Below are 14,433 nucleotides of genomic sequence, written 5' to 3'. Positions count from 1 at the left end.
AACACAAGCAAGGTTCATCACACTAGCAAACCTTCAAAAAAAACAAGTGGAAAGCTTGTGCAACACAATCTCAAGCATGGGGAGTCCATTCCTAGATAAAATGTCCAGAGCTTCTGGTTTTGGATACATGCAATTGTGAAGTAAAGATGTCATTACCACTTTACTCACCATTGAGAAATTAGACACTTCTCAATATAAAAAATATCTTAAACCCCTAGAGTCGATGTCCCGCAGAAATCAAATTAGCATAATACAAAAATCCCCATAAACATCTGTCAGTGTAAGCTAGAGATATCCGTTTTTTGCAATGGATGCGTCTCAATCCACCGCATCTGCCAATGTCGCACTTCCACATCTGCAGTGAAAGGTATAGAGCTAGAGCGGTCTTTTTCAGAACATGAGACATCCCGAAAATTGGTCTTCTCACAAAGTCGTCTGTAGCATTCGAACGATTTGGCCTACAAACTATTATAACCCCTCTATGGAAAAACGAGACTCTCACGAACATGATGGTGTTCTCCGATACTCGTCTGAAGTCGGTACAGCCGATCTGCCAACTTCTGTCTGTACCGTCTGTCGTGTTTCTACTATGGTTAAATGAGATGACATGCTATTTTCAAATCGATTACGTTTAATTGATTACATGATTGAATTAAACCATTAATAACCTGGGGCACCACGGAAGCATTCGTTTATATAGAGTGGCTATCTCCTGAATCCACTCTTAAAGATCTGAAGATCTTTTATATCAATAGCAGTCCATCATTAATTATTCTTTACCTTCTATCAGTCTCATCTGAACATCTTAAAATTATTGGTTATCTGCGCGAACCTTAGCATAAATTATGAATCAGCAATATACAAATTGGCTTAATTATTTATTTACTAACTAACTAATCACAGAAATACATAGCAAACAAACAGTAGAAAGTGGTTAATAACAATGATAGGAAAGTCCCTAGTGGGCTAAGCCGATATGACAGCTTGGTAGACAAAAAGAAAGGAGTGGGACTGAGAAAGAGTGGGAAAGTCTATAATTATATTAATTGAAATGGTAATCCTTTGCCCATGAATGGCCGCTCATTCGAAAAGAAATTGCAATTCATATTTACGACCTGATGTCTTTGTTGTCTTCTCTGTTTTTCTCTGGTCTGTCTGCTGGAGAGTTCATCAGAGTCTCTCTGGTTAACTTTCATTGAAGTCACAAAGTCTTTAGTGGTTCGAATGGCTACTTCAGAGTACCATTCAGAAATGTTCTCATAGAACAGATGCTTCGGCGGTTGTCTGTATTCTCGTTCTAGACTTACGTGATTTCTAGCTGCAGACTAGTAATCATATGTCTAAGATTTGCTCTTATTCTGTAGGGATTGATAGTCTCAGAGTTGAACCATTTCCACCCGTGTAGCCAATGCTCCATGTGGTATAGTCCTGTCCTTTGGTAGAGTTATAGTTTAAACCACTTCACACACCAGCGTCACCCGGCATGTTTTGGTCTCAGAAATTCAAACATTTGCAACCTCAGCTCATTCTGGGGTTTGCTTAGTCTGATGTGAATTTCACCAAGAGTGGGTTTTATACGTAACAGTAGATAAGGGCGGTCCATGACGCCTAATGTGATGTCAGGGCTCACGGGGGTGTGGCCACTGACTAGTTAATCTTTATATGAAAATCCATACTCTCATTTAGCCTTTTCAATACGAGAAAGAAAAGGTCTCGCTACCAGTGGCGCACGCATGACCAAATCTAAGGACATCTGGCTATCCACTGACGCGATGTGATCATTCTCGCTCATTTTTCAGAATAAAAGCTTGAAACTATGTCTAAAGACTGTTCACACCCCGTGGAAGCCATAGGGAAAGGAATCTGGTTGATATCCCTTTAAATGGAGGATAGGCTTGCAATGGAACAGAGTAGTTTCAGAAAAACAGCACTTCCTGGTTGGATTTTCCTCAGGTTTTCGCCTGCAATATCAGTTATGTTATACTCACAGACAATATTTTGACAGTTTTGGAAACTTTAGAGTGTTTTCTATCCTAATCTGCCATTATATTATATGCATATTCTAGCTTCTGGGCCTGAGAAATAGGCAGTTTACTTTGGGAATGTTTTTTATCCAAACATCAAAATACTGCCCCCTAGCTTCAAGAGGTTATTAATATCACATGACATATTTTCAAAATAGTTTGTTTAATCACATACTTTTCACAATATTTAAATGTAAACCTGAGATACCGTTATGTGTGTTTCCTGTTCTGCTTGAGATCATCAAATGAAAACAACTCATCATAACTGTCCCTTAAGTGTCCACAGACTATTACCATATTCTCAAAAGTAGCAATATTGTTTAATTCTCCCATTTTGGGGATTAGGAGTTTGGCCAAGTCTCTGTTCTGGGAAACTCTCTCCCTCAATACTGCATGGTGGTTTCTGCCCGGTATTTACGATCAGAGGTAATAAACCTGGGTTAGGAGAGTGAGAAAGGGGGGGAGCCATGATCTACACCGTGGAAGGGCCACGTCACAACAGTTTCGGTTACACACTAATATATATCTCTCAAGAAGACTACATGTCGATTGTTTTGCTCTAGGATTCCCACAGCTATTGTAACGGATGTGAAATGGCTAGCTAGTTAGCGGGTACGCGCTAGTAGCGTTTCAATCAGTTACGTCACTTACTCTGAAACCTATTAGTAGTGTTGCCCCTTGCTCTGCAAGGGCCGCGGCTTTTGTGGAGCGATGGGTAACGACGCTTTGTGGGTGACTGTTGTTGATGTGTGCAGAGGTTCCCTGGTTCGCGCCCGGGTCGGGGCGAGTGGACGGTTTAAAGTTATACTGTTACATTGATTCTGTTGACCCGGATCACTGGTTGCTGCGGAAAAGGAGGAGGTTGAAAGGGGGGTGAGTGTAACGGATGTGAAATGGCTAGCTAGTTAGCGGGTACGCGCTAGTAGCATTTCAATCAGTTACGTCACTTACTCTGAAACCTATTAGTAGTGTTGCCCCTTGCTCTGCAAGGGCCGCGGCTTTTGTGGAGCGATGGGTAACGACGCTTTGTGGGTGACTGTTGTTGATGTGTGCAGAGGTTCCCTGGTTCGCGCCCGGGTCGGGGCGAGGGGACGGTTTAAAGTTATACTGTTACATTGATGCTGTTGACCCGGATCACTGGTTGCTGCGGAAAAGGAGGAGGTTGAAAGGGGGGTGAGTGTAACGGATGTGAAATGGCTAGCTAGTTAGCGGGTACGCGCTAGTAGCGTTTCAATCAGTTACGTCACTTACTCTGAAACCTATTAGTAGTGTTGCCCCTTGCTCTGCAAGGGCCGCGGCTTTTGTGGAGCGATGGGTAACGACGCTTCGTGGGTGTCAGTTGTTGATGTGTGCAGAGGGTCCCTGGTTCGCGCCCGAGGTCGGGGCGAGGGGACGGTTTAAAGTTATACTGTTACACTATCACAACTCAGGATAAGACCCAGAAAGTTCGAATAACAGACATATATTTATAAAACAGGTGGCAGGCAAACGACAGGTCAAGGGTAGGCAGAGGTCAGTAATCCAGGGCAGTATCAAAAGGTACAGAACGGCAGGCAGGTTCAGGGTTAGGGCAGGCAGAATCATCAAAACCGGGATAACTAGAAAACAGGGGCTCAAGAAAACAGGAATATGAAAAACACGCTGGTAGGCTTGACGAGACAAGACAAACTGGCAACAGACAAACAGAACACAGGTATGAATGCACAGGGGATAATAGGGAAGATGAGCGACACCTGAAGGGGGGTGGAGACAAGCACAAAGACAGGTGAAACAGATCAGAGTGTGACAGTAACCCCCCCCTAAGGACGCCACCTGGTTGATGCATACCTGGTTGACCGGGATTCCGGCGGTGGAACTCAGCGATGAGGGCTGTGTTCAGGATATCCCTAGTAGGGACCCAGCACCTCTCCTCCGGGCCATAACCCTCCCAGTCAACTAGGTCCTGGAATCCCCTGCCCCGCGGCCAAACCTTCAGGAGGCGCCTCACAGTCTACGCCGGTTGGCCGTCGAGACAGGGGAGAGGGGTGGGACTGGAAACAGGAGACAAAGAGCTGTGAGACATAAGTTTAATCCTAGACACATGAAAAGTGGGATGTATACTGAGGGTACGGGGCAACAGAAGATGAACAGCAGAGGGGCTAAGAATCTTGGAGATGGCCCCGGTCGGAGACCATGTCCACCGGAAGTCCATAGATCCAGAAGACGTGCTGCACCATGAGCTGGGACGTCTGCTTGGCTGAGGATAGCTTGGGAAGAGGAATGAAATGGCAGCTTTAGAAAACTGGTCCACCATTGTAAGGATAACAGTGTTGCCATCAGATGGGGGGAGACCAGTGACAAAGTCCAGGGACATATGTGACCAGAGACGGTGAGGGACAGGAAGTGGTTGAAGGAGGCCAGCCGGAGTTTGCCGAGGAGTCTTATTCTGAGCACGGCGACGAACACGGAGACGTTAGGGACCATGGTGGGCCACCAAAAGCGTTGTCGCACAAAGGCCAGGGTCCGATGGGAATTCCAGGTTCTTGTGATCCGTCCACACAATGAAAGGCTGTTCCGCCCCCTACAACCAGTGCCTCCACTCCTCCAATGCCATCTTCACCATGAGAAGCTGACGATTTCCCACATCGTAATTCTTCTCCGTGGCGTTAAGACGATGGGAGAAGAAGGCGCGGGGATGCAGCTTAAGGTCCAGGGCAGAATGCTAGGACAGAACAGCCCCCACTCTGACATCCGAAGCATTGGACTCCACCACGAACTGACGGGACGGGACGGGTCAGGATGGACTAATATGGGAGCTGTGGTGAAGCGGTGCTTGAGGTCCAGGAACATCCGGTCAGCAGCTGGGGACCACGTGAACGGAACCTTGGGAGAGGTGAGTGCAGAAAGGGGGGAAGCCAGGGTGCTGTAACCCCGGATAAAGTGGCGATAGAAATGTGCAAATCCCTGCACTCCGGACATATGGGGCCAATCCACCACCGCTCTCACCTTTCCGGGATCCATCTGCAAGTATACATCCATGAAACATGTATACATGTTTCAGAGTAAACTTCATTATTTTCAAAGTATTTGAAGACCAGGAAGAATCATGAAAGCCCAACACAGATCTATCTCTGTTATAAGTTTTTTTATTTGTATTTTTATTTCACCTTTATTTAACTAGGTAGGCTAGTTGAGAACAAGTTCTCGTTTAGTTGTTGAAAATGTTACTCTTGTAGGTCTTTGGTTGGGTAGACAGTGAATTGGAGAATTGAGCATTTTAGAAACCCTATTTATTACTGAAACCTACTCTTTTTTTTGCGTATTTTAGGGTTGTCTTTCGTAGAATTTCAGAATTCTATGGCACATTATTTAAGTGTCAGCCATTGTTGACATTAATGCTAGTCAGTGCTAGTTTGACCACCAGAGGGCATCTTTGAGAAACATTTGACCTTTTTTAATATTGGCTGTACTAGAGCATTTTTAACCTTTCTTGTAAGAAAATAGTATATGGGATTGATTTTAATAAATGTAGCCTAATTCATTTGATTAATATTATGGTGTTTCTATTCCAAGAAAAATGAATGAAACCCTCAGGGTTTCCGTGAGGAAAATATTGAGCTGTACAATTTGACCAGTCGGGAGTAGGCTACTAATTTACTGCGAGTGAAGAGGAAAATAATCCTAACATTTCCACACTCTAATTGTAGTGTAACCAATACCCAAATGCAGATTCAGTGAAAATAAAAATGTCATTGATTTATCAATACCAGCCCCCATGCTTGTCTCAGAGCAGCGTGAAACGGTGCTGAAATAGTTGACCACACACAGTTAGGCTATTGCTTCAAATCCTATTATAACAATTGGATGACTTTGGGTGTTTTAGTAAGCAACAATTTGTTGCCTTCATTAGCCTACTTTATTCTTAAAAGAACTCCAGCACAGAGAAGAGAAAGGAGCCTTAAAAAATTATACAATAAAATGATTGAATTCACAAATGCATTTGACTGTTTTTAATGTTGGCCATCAACCAAAAACACAGCATCTACTGTGGTAGAAATATGTTATTGAATTCGATTTTATTTCAAAACTATTTCAAAATGCATATGTTTATTAGACTACTGTGCAGTCTGACAAGTAAACATAGCCTATAGTACATAGTAAACATGGTAAAGTGCCTAATTCCTTACATAAGTGAGAGCAGGCCATGTCCAGACTTTCTCGGTGACCTCAAGTACTCATTAACTCTGTCTTTAATGCTTTTTCGGGTTGCATCAATCATGGACAGGAACTTCTGAGACACAGTATTAATGATGAAAACCTGGAGGTTCACTGGTAAGCCACATTTGCCTCGGGACCCATCCCAGTTGGTATTCGGTGTCTCTCTTCGGTTACACATCCTTGGAATAGCAGAACAGCATAACGGTCCGGATGGCCCTTGCTGTGCCTTGTGAGCAGTTGGTCAAGTTCTGTTGTCAGAAGAGGAATGGAAATGTCAGGGTGAACCGACGACCTGACGAACCTGCCACGTATGCTGACTCTGCCTGTCGGAGGTGGAGTTCCAGAGCTCACAGGTGTGCCTGGCATGGATCGTGACTCCACCTCGTTCCTCGCCCTCTTCAATGCGTCATTCTCCCCCTGACTCTTCGTCAATACAGCCTGGCTCTGGACCAATGCATCAGCATGAAACGGTGCTGAAATAGTTGACCACACACAGTTAGACTATTGCTTCAAATCCTATTATAACAATTGGATGACTTTAGGAGTTTCAGTAAGCAACAATGTTGCCTTCATTAGCCTACTTTATTCCAACATTTCTGTCATTCAGTGATATTTATACCCATAGTAATTCATTATGGATCCATCCAGATGTGATTAGAAAACGATGCAATTGGTGGACTCAGTAAGAGTATTGTCACGTTCCTGACCTGTTTTCTGTTGTTTGGTATGTGTTTAATTGGTCAGGGCGTGAGTTTGGGTGGGTAGTCTATGTTATGTGTTTTCTATGTTGGGTTAATGGGTTGCCTGGTATGGCTCTCAATTAGAGGCAGGTGTTTGGCGTTTCCTCTGATTGAGAGTCATATTAAGGTAGGTTGTTCTCACTGTTTGTTTGTGGGTGATTGTTCCTGTGTCTGTGTAATCCACATGGGACTGTTTCGTTTTGTTCGTTCGTTTTAGGTAGTCTGTTCCTGTTCTTGCGTCCTTCGTCTATATGTAAGTTCGTTTGTTTCAGGTCTGTTGCCTTCGTTTATTGTTTTGTAGTTTGTTCTAGTGTTTTGTCAGTGTTTCGTCTGTTTGAAATAAATCGTTATGTATTCATCACCCGCTGCGCCTTGGTCCACTCTCTCTCAAGAAGACGATCGTGACAGAATCACCCACCAAACCCGGATCAAGCAGCGGGTTAACGGACAGCAGCGACAGCAGCAGTGGGTCAAGGAGGAATGGACATGGGAAGAGATTCTGGACGGAGAAGGACCCTGGGCAGAGCCAGAGGAGTGTCGCCGTCCCAAGGCGGAGCTGGAGGCATCTAAAGCGGAGAGGCGACGATATGAGGAGGCAGCACGGAAGCAAGGCTGGAAGCCCGCAAGTACAACCCAAAAATTTCTTGGGGGGGGGGGGGATAAAGGGTAGTGTGGCGAAGTCAGGTAGGAGACCTGCGCCAACTTCCCGGGCTTACCGTGGAGAGCGAGAGTACGGGCAGACACCGTGTTACGCAGTAGAGCGCATGGTGTCTCCTGTACGTGTTCATAGCCCGGTGCGGGTTATTCCACCTCCCCGTACTAGCCGGGCTAGAGTGAGCATTGAGCCAAGTGCCATGAAGCCGGCTCAACATATCTGGCCTCCAGTACGTCTCCTCGGGCCGGTGTACATGGCACCAGCCTTACGCATGGTGTCCCCGGTTCGCCAACACAGCCCAGTGCGGGTTATTCCACCTCCCCGCACTGGACGGGCTACGGGGAGCATGCAACCAGGTAAGGTTGGGCAGGCTCAGTGCTCAAAGGAGCCAGTACGCTTGCACGGTCCGGTATATCCGGCGCCACCTTCCCGCCCCAGCTCAGTACTACCAGTGCCTACACCACGCACCAGGCTTCCAGTGCGTCTCCAGAGCCCTGTTCCTCCTCCACGCACTCTCCCTGTGGTGCGTGTCTCAAGCTCAGTGCCTCCAGTTTCGGCACCACGCATCAAGCCTCCTGTGCGTCTCCAGAGCCCTGTACGCACTGTTCCTTTTCCCCGCACTCGCCCTGAGGTGCGTGCCCTCAGCCCGGTACCTCCAGTTCCGGTACCACGCACCAGGCCTATAGTGCGCATCGAGAGTCCAGTGTGCCCTGTTCCTGCTCCCCGCACTAGCCTTGAGGTGCGTGTCTCCAGTCCGGTACCACCAGTTCCGGCACCACGCACCAGGCCTACTGTGCGCCTCAGCAGGTCAGAGTCGGCTGTCTGCCCAACGCCGCCTGCACTGCTCGTCTGTCCAGCGCCGTCTGAGCTGCCTGCCTGCCCAGCGCCGTCTGAACTGCCTGCGCTGCTCGTCTGCTCAACGCCGCCTGCACTGCTCGTCTGCCCAGCGCCGTCTGAGCCATCCGTCTGCCCAGCGCCATCTGAGCCATCCGTCTGCCCAGCGCCGTCTGAGCCATCCGTCTGCCTAGCGCCATCTGAGCCATCTGTCTGCCCAGCGCCATCTGAGTCATCCGTCTGCCACGAGCCATTAGAGCCGCCCGTCTGTCCCGAGCCATTAGAGCCGTCCGTCAGTCAGGAGCCGCTAGAGCCGTCCGTCAGTCAGGAGCTGCCAGAGACGCCAGCCAGTCAGGAGCTGCCAGAGACGCCAGCCAGTCAGGAGCTGCCAGAGACGCCAGCCAGTCAGGAGCTGCCAGAGACGCCAGCCAGTCAGGAGCTGCCAGAGACGCCAGCCAGTCAGGAGCTGCCAGAGCCGCCAGCCAGTCAGGAGCTGCCAGAGCCGCCAGCCAGTCAGGAGCTGCCAGAGCCGCCAGCCAGTCAGGAGCTGCCAGAGCCGCCAGCCAGTCAGGAGCTGCCAGAGCCGCCAGCCAGGCAGGAGCTGCCAGAGCTGCCCTCCAGTCATGAGCTGCCCTCCAGTCATGAGCTGCCCTCCAGTCATGAGCTGCCCTCCAGTCATGAGCTGCCCTCCAGTCATGAGCTGCCCTCCAGTCATGAGCTGCCCTCCAGTCATGAGCTGCCCTCCAGTCATGAGCTGCCCTCCAGTCATGAGCTGCCCTCCAGTCATGAGCTGCCTTCCAGTCATGAGCTGCCACTCAGTCCGGAGCTGCCACTAGTCCAGAGTTGTCCCTCTGTCCTAAGCTACCTCTCTGTCCTGAGCTACCTCTCTGTCCTTAGCTACCTCTTTGTCCTGAACTACCTCTCTGTCCTGAGTTGTCTCCTCCATTGTAGAGGGGCGTTGGTGAAGGTTCCTGGACCATGGTCGGGGGCGAGGGTCGCCACTCAAGGGACGCTAAGGAGGTGGACAAAGACAGTGGTGGAGTGGTGTCCTCGTCCACCGCCGGAGCCGCCACCGCGGACAGATGCCCACCCAGACCCTCCCCTTGAGTTTTAGGGGTGCGCCCGGAGTTCGCACCTTGAGGGGGGGGTTCTGTCACGTTCCTGACCTGTTTTCTGTTGTTTGGTATGTGTTTAATTGGTCAGGGCGTGAGTTTGGGTGGGTAGTCTATGTTATGTGTTTTCTATGTTGGGTTAATGGGTTGCCTGGTATGGCTCTCAATTAGAGGCAGGTGTTTGGCGTTTCCTCTGATTGAGAGTCATATTAAGGTAGGTTGTTCTCACTGTTTGTTTGTGGGTGATTGTTCCTGTGTAATCCACATGGGACTGTTTCGTTTTGTTCGTTCGTTTTAGGTAGTCTGTTCCTGTTCTTGCGTCCTTCGTCTATATGTAAGTTCGTTTGTTTCAGGTCTGTTGCCTTCGTTTATTGTTTTGTAGTTTGTTCTAGTGTTTTGTCAGTGTTTCGTCTGTTTGAAATAAATCGTTATGTATTCATCACCCGCTGCGCCTTGGTCCACTCTCTCTCAAGAAGACGATCGTGACAAGTATTGTCCTGCTGATAGCCCATCTGTAACGGTTGTTCTCCTCCTCTTCGTCCGAAGAGGAGGAGTAGGGATTGGACCAAAGCGCAGCGTTGCGATATGACATAATGATTTATTTAAATGATAGACGAAACACGAAAACACTTTAACAAACTACCAAAACAAATAAACGATGTAGACAGACCTGGACTTGAGAACTTACAATAAACGAAGAACGCACGAACAGGAACAGACTATATGAAACACAAACGAAACAGTCCCGTGTGGTAGACATACAGACACGAGATACAACCACCCACAAACAAACAATGTGAAACAACCTACCTATATATGGTTCTCAATCAGAGGAAAATGAAAACACCTGCCTCTGATTGAGAGCCATACAAGGTCAATTAAACCTAACACTTAACATAGAACAAACAACACAGACTGCCCACCCAGCTCACGTCCTGACCCACTAAACACAACTATACAAAAGGAAAACAAGGTCAGGAACGTGACACCATAAAGGCTGCATGGATTCTTTTGTATTCTTAAAAGAACTCCAGCATAGAGAAGAGAAGGGAGCATTGAATAATTAAACATGTCGGTAAAATATTGTTCGACTTGGGGATTACTTTTTCCCCCTTTCCACTTGCCTCTTCCATTTTTGCGGTAATGCTGAAATTAGTTGGTTATAATTTTGGGTAGGACAGACATTTCCATATTATTGTGGTAGCTGCATGTGTGACATAACTCCACCAGTCATATTTATGATATTATTTACAAAGAGTATACCTTTAAGCATTTTATCGAAAAATAAAGTTTTTTTATCAATTAGTATATTTGAGTTAAACCACAATATTTGTGTTATTTTGTTTTCAAATAACTGAAAGTGAGTGGTTGTAATCTGAATAAAGGGAAAAGGGACATTCTTGAACATGGGGTGAGACATACTAATTTGCTAGAGAATCAGTTTGGATTTAAGTATAACATTTGTATGACTGACATCTTTAGTGAGAGGTCTAATGCTTTAATATTCAAATTATTTTTGCCCTCTGAATTCATATTCATGATATAAATAGGCCCATGTGCAACTTCACCAGATGAACCGCAACATGTAGGCTAATAATTCATGAATTTGAATGTTTTAAATATTGTGAAAAGCTAAATATTTGGAAGAACATTTCAAAATAAACATCTGATTTATCAAGACCAGTCCCTATGCTGTCATTCAGTGATATTTATTCTCATAGTAATTCGCTATGAATCCATTCATTTATTTAAAGTTCCTAAACTCGGGAAGAGAGTCTATTGTCCTGCTGATAGATGAAATAAACATCTGCATTTTGAAAGTGTATTTTTATCATTTTATTCACGAAAGCATAAAGGTGTTGATGAAGAAATACTGTACAGGATATCCTTTATCGGACATTTTGCGGTTGCATGAGATTTGGAGTTAGACATTTTAAACTTTAGAGTACATAATACACTGCAAGGATTTTTTTTTTCACAACAAGCCAAGCTATCCTTTTGTAAAGGTTGGAGAGTCTATTGTCCTGCTAATAGCCTATAATGGAAACATTGTTTGCACCCATAGGTTTTAGGCCTGCAGTAGGTTCTAATAATCCCTGTCTTCTGGAAATGTTTAAAAGTCCAAAACTTAAGGGTGGAGATAGAGTGTTGGCTGTCAGAAGTATTAAAATCAACCAATGTCAGCCTTTAAATGCTTTATTATCCAAATGTTTAAAGTGGCGGTGAACTGTTACAGTTGAAGTCGGAAGTTTACATACACCTTATGCAAATACACTTAAACTCAGTTTTTCACAATTCCTGACATTTAATCCTAGTAATAATTCCCTGTTTTAGGTCAGTTAGTATCACCACTTTATTTTAAGAATGTGAAATGTCAGAATAGTAGAGAGAATGATTTATTTCAGCGTTTATTTCTTTCATCACATTCAGTGGGTCAGAAGTTTACATACACTCAGGAGACAACGATAGACAGCTGTCCCTGATTGAGAACCATACCCGGCCAAAACATAGAAATAGAAAACATAGAAAAAAGAACATGTAATGCCCACCCAAATCACACCCTGACCAAACCAAAATAGAGACATAAAAAGCTCTCTAAGGTCAGAGCGTGACAACTGGGAGATAAATTCACCTTTCAGCAGGACAATAGCCTTAAACACAAGTCCAAATATACACAGGAGTTGCTTACCAAGAAGACAATGAATGTTCCTGAGTGGCTGAGTTACAGTTTTGACTAAAATCTACTTGAAAATCTATGGCAAGACCTGAAAATGGTTGTCTAGCAACAATAAACAACCAATTTGACAGAGCTTGAATAATTTTGAAAAGAATAACGGGCAAATTTTGCACAATCCAGGTGTGGAAAGCTCTTATAGAGACTTACCCAGAAAGACTCACAGCTGTGAGTCGCATTATGTGCATTATGACACTCACCTGGACTCCATCACCTCCTTGATTACCTGCCCTATATATGTCACTCCCTTTGGTTCCTTCCCAAGGCGTCATTGTTTCTGTTTCTTGTTTTGTATTATGTTACGATTATTTATTAAAACACTCCCTGAACTTGTTTCCCGACTCTCAGCGCACATCGTTACACAAAGGTGCTTCTACAAAGTACTGACTCTGGGGTGTGAATACTAATGTAAATTCAATATTTCTGTATTTCACTATTAATACGTTGGCAAGAATTTCTAAAACCATGTTTTCACTTTGTCATTATGGGGTAATGTGTGGCGATGGGTGAGAGTTTATTTAATACATTTTGAAACCAGGCTGTAACACATGTGGAATAAGTCAAGGGGTATGAATACTTTCTGAATACACTGTATGTGGCAACAATATTAGTCAGAAACATTTATCCCAGTGGTCATAAAGTCAGTGTATTCCAAAACAGAGTTTTGTGAGATTTGTGTAACTGATGTCGTCATGATGTACATGAGGGTTGGGGTTTAATTACAATCATGCCTACGTACCCACGAACCTAACGTAGCAGTTGTAATATAAATGCATGAGCGAGGACTGGTTTTCAGGCTTCGCCCCTTCCTCTTTGTTTTTTCCCCTGAAAAGCGGATGCTTCCGTTTTTTGTCAACTCTGCTGAGGGTGCTTGCCCAATAACACAAGATGGTAATGCCAGTGAGAATTCTCATGCACAGAGAAACAGCTGCGCTGATTGCATTCTATCCAAGTGTAGCCTCCAGACAGTGAGACAGACTTGCACATTAAGCAACGCTTCGGACTCAGACTTGTTTATATAAGACAACATTTCGCCAATGTTATGTTGGAAGAACACTTGGCCCCTAAGCCCTTTATGGAGTGGCAACTTGCTTATGTGTTTGATAGTGATCACTCAAGTCTGCCACTGTTTTGGGTAAAATGAGAATTGAGACGATGCGCACCCGCATCCCAATTGCCAAAATTCAAAACCCATTCACGAATTGCGAGCATCTTGAGCATCTCCTGCCGCGACCTGTTTTGTAACATGATTCGCTAGACAGTGTTTCATAGTGTACTATATAGTGAGAACGTTTTAAAATAATGTTATTTTATTGTGGTACTTTTTATTATGTTTTACTTTAGTTTATTTGGTCAATATTTTCTTAACTCTTCTTGAACTGCACTGTTGGTTAAGCATTTCACGGTAAGGTCTACACTTGTTGTATTTGGCGCATGTGACAAATACAGTTTGATTTGATTTTGATTTGAACACACGTCGCCACTTGCCAGTGACTTGATAAGCTTATTTAGCTAAATTGGCCTGCCTGCTCAATGTGCCTGCTAGCTACTGCTAGCTATCTTCATTGACTAGAGTTTTCAACACCAGAGACGCAACATTGCGATTCTTCAATCAACGGAACACTCAATGGAACACTTGAGGCTATTATTGCTACTATAGTTAGCTACTATAGCTAACTGAGGGTCACTGGTTATCCCCAATTCAATTGAACCTACATCATAGTATTTATGCAGTTGCATTCAAATGCAGTATATCGTCTTTCCCTACTCAATCAACCATTGTGTATTATTCTATTTCAAGATAAAACAAAACTCAAAAACAAATGTCATTGTCACATTCGTCATAGTGATGACACCAAGGCGCAGCATGATATGTATACATTATTTTAATGAAGAAATAACACAGAACAAACAAAATAACGTGAAGCTATAACAAAGAGTGCTGAAACAGGTAACTACACATAGACGAGAACCCACAAAACCAAAAAGGAAAATGGCAACCTAAATAGGATCCCCAATCAGAGACAACGATAAACAGCTGCCTCTGATTGGGAACCAATTCAGGCCACCATAGACCTACAATATGCCTAGACTTACAAACACCCCTAGACATACAAAAACCCTAGACAAGACAAAC

Source organism: Salvelinus namaycush, chromosome 13, assembly GCF_016432855.1.
Source record: "Salvelinus namaycush isolate Seneca chromosome 13, SaNama_1.0, whole genome shotgun sequence".
NCBI lineage: Eukaryota > Metazoa > Chordata > Actinopteri > Salmoniformes > Salmonidae > Salvelinus > Salvelinus namaycush.
Note: the sequence above shows the minus strand (reverse complement) of the source record.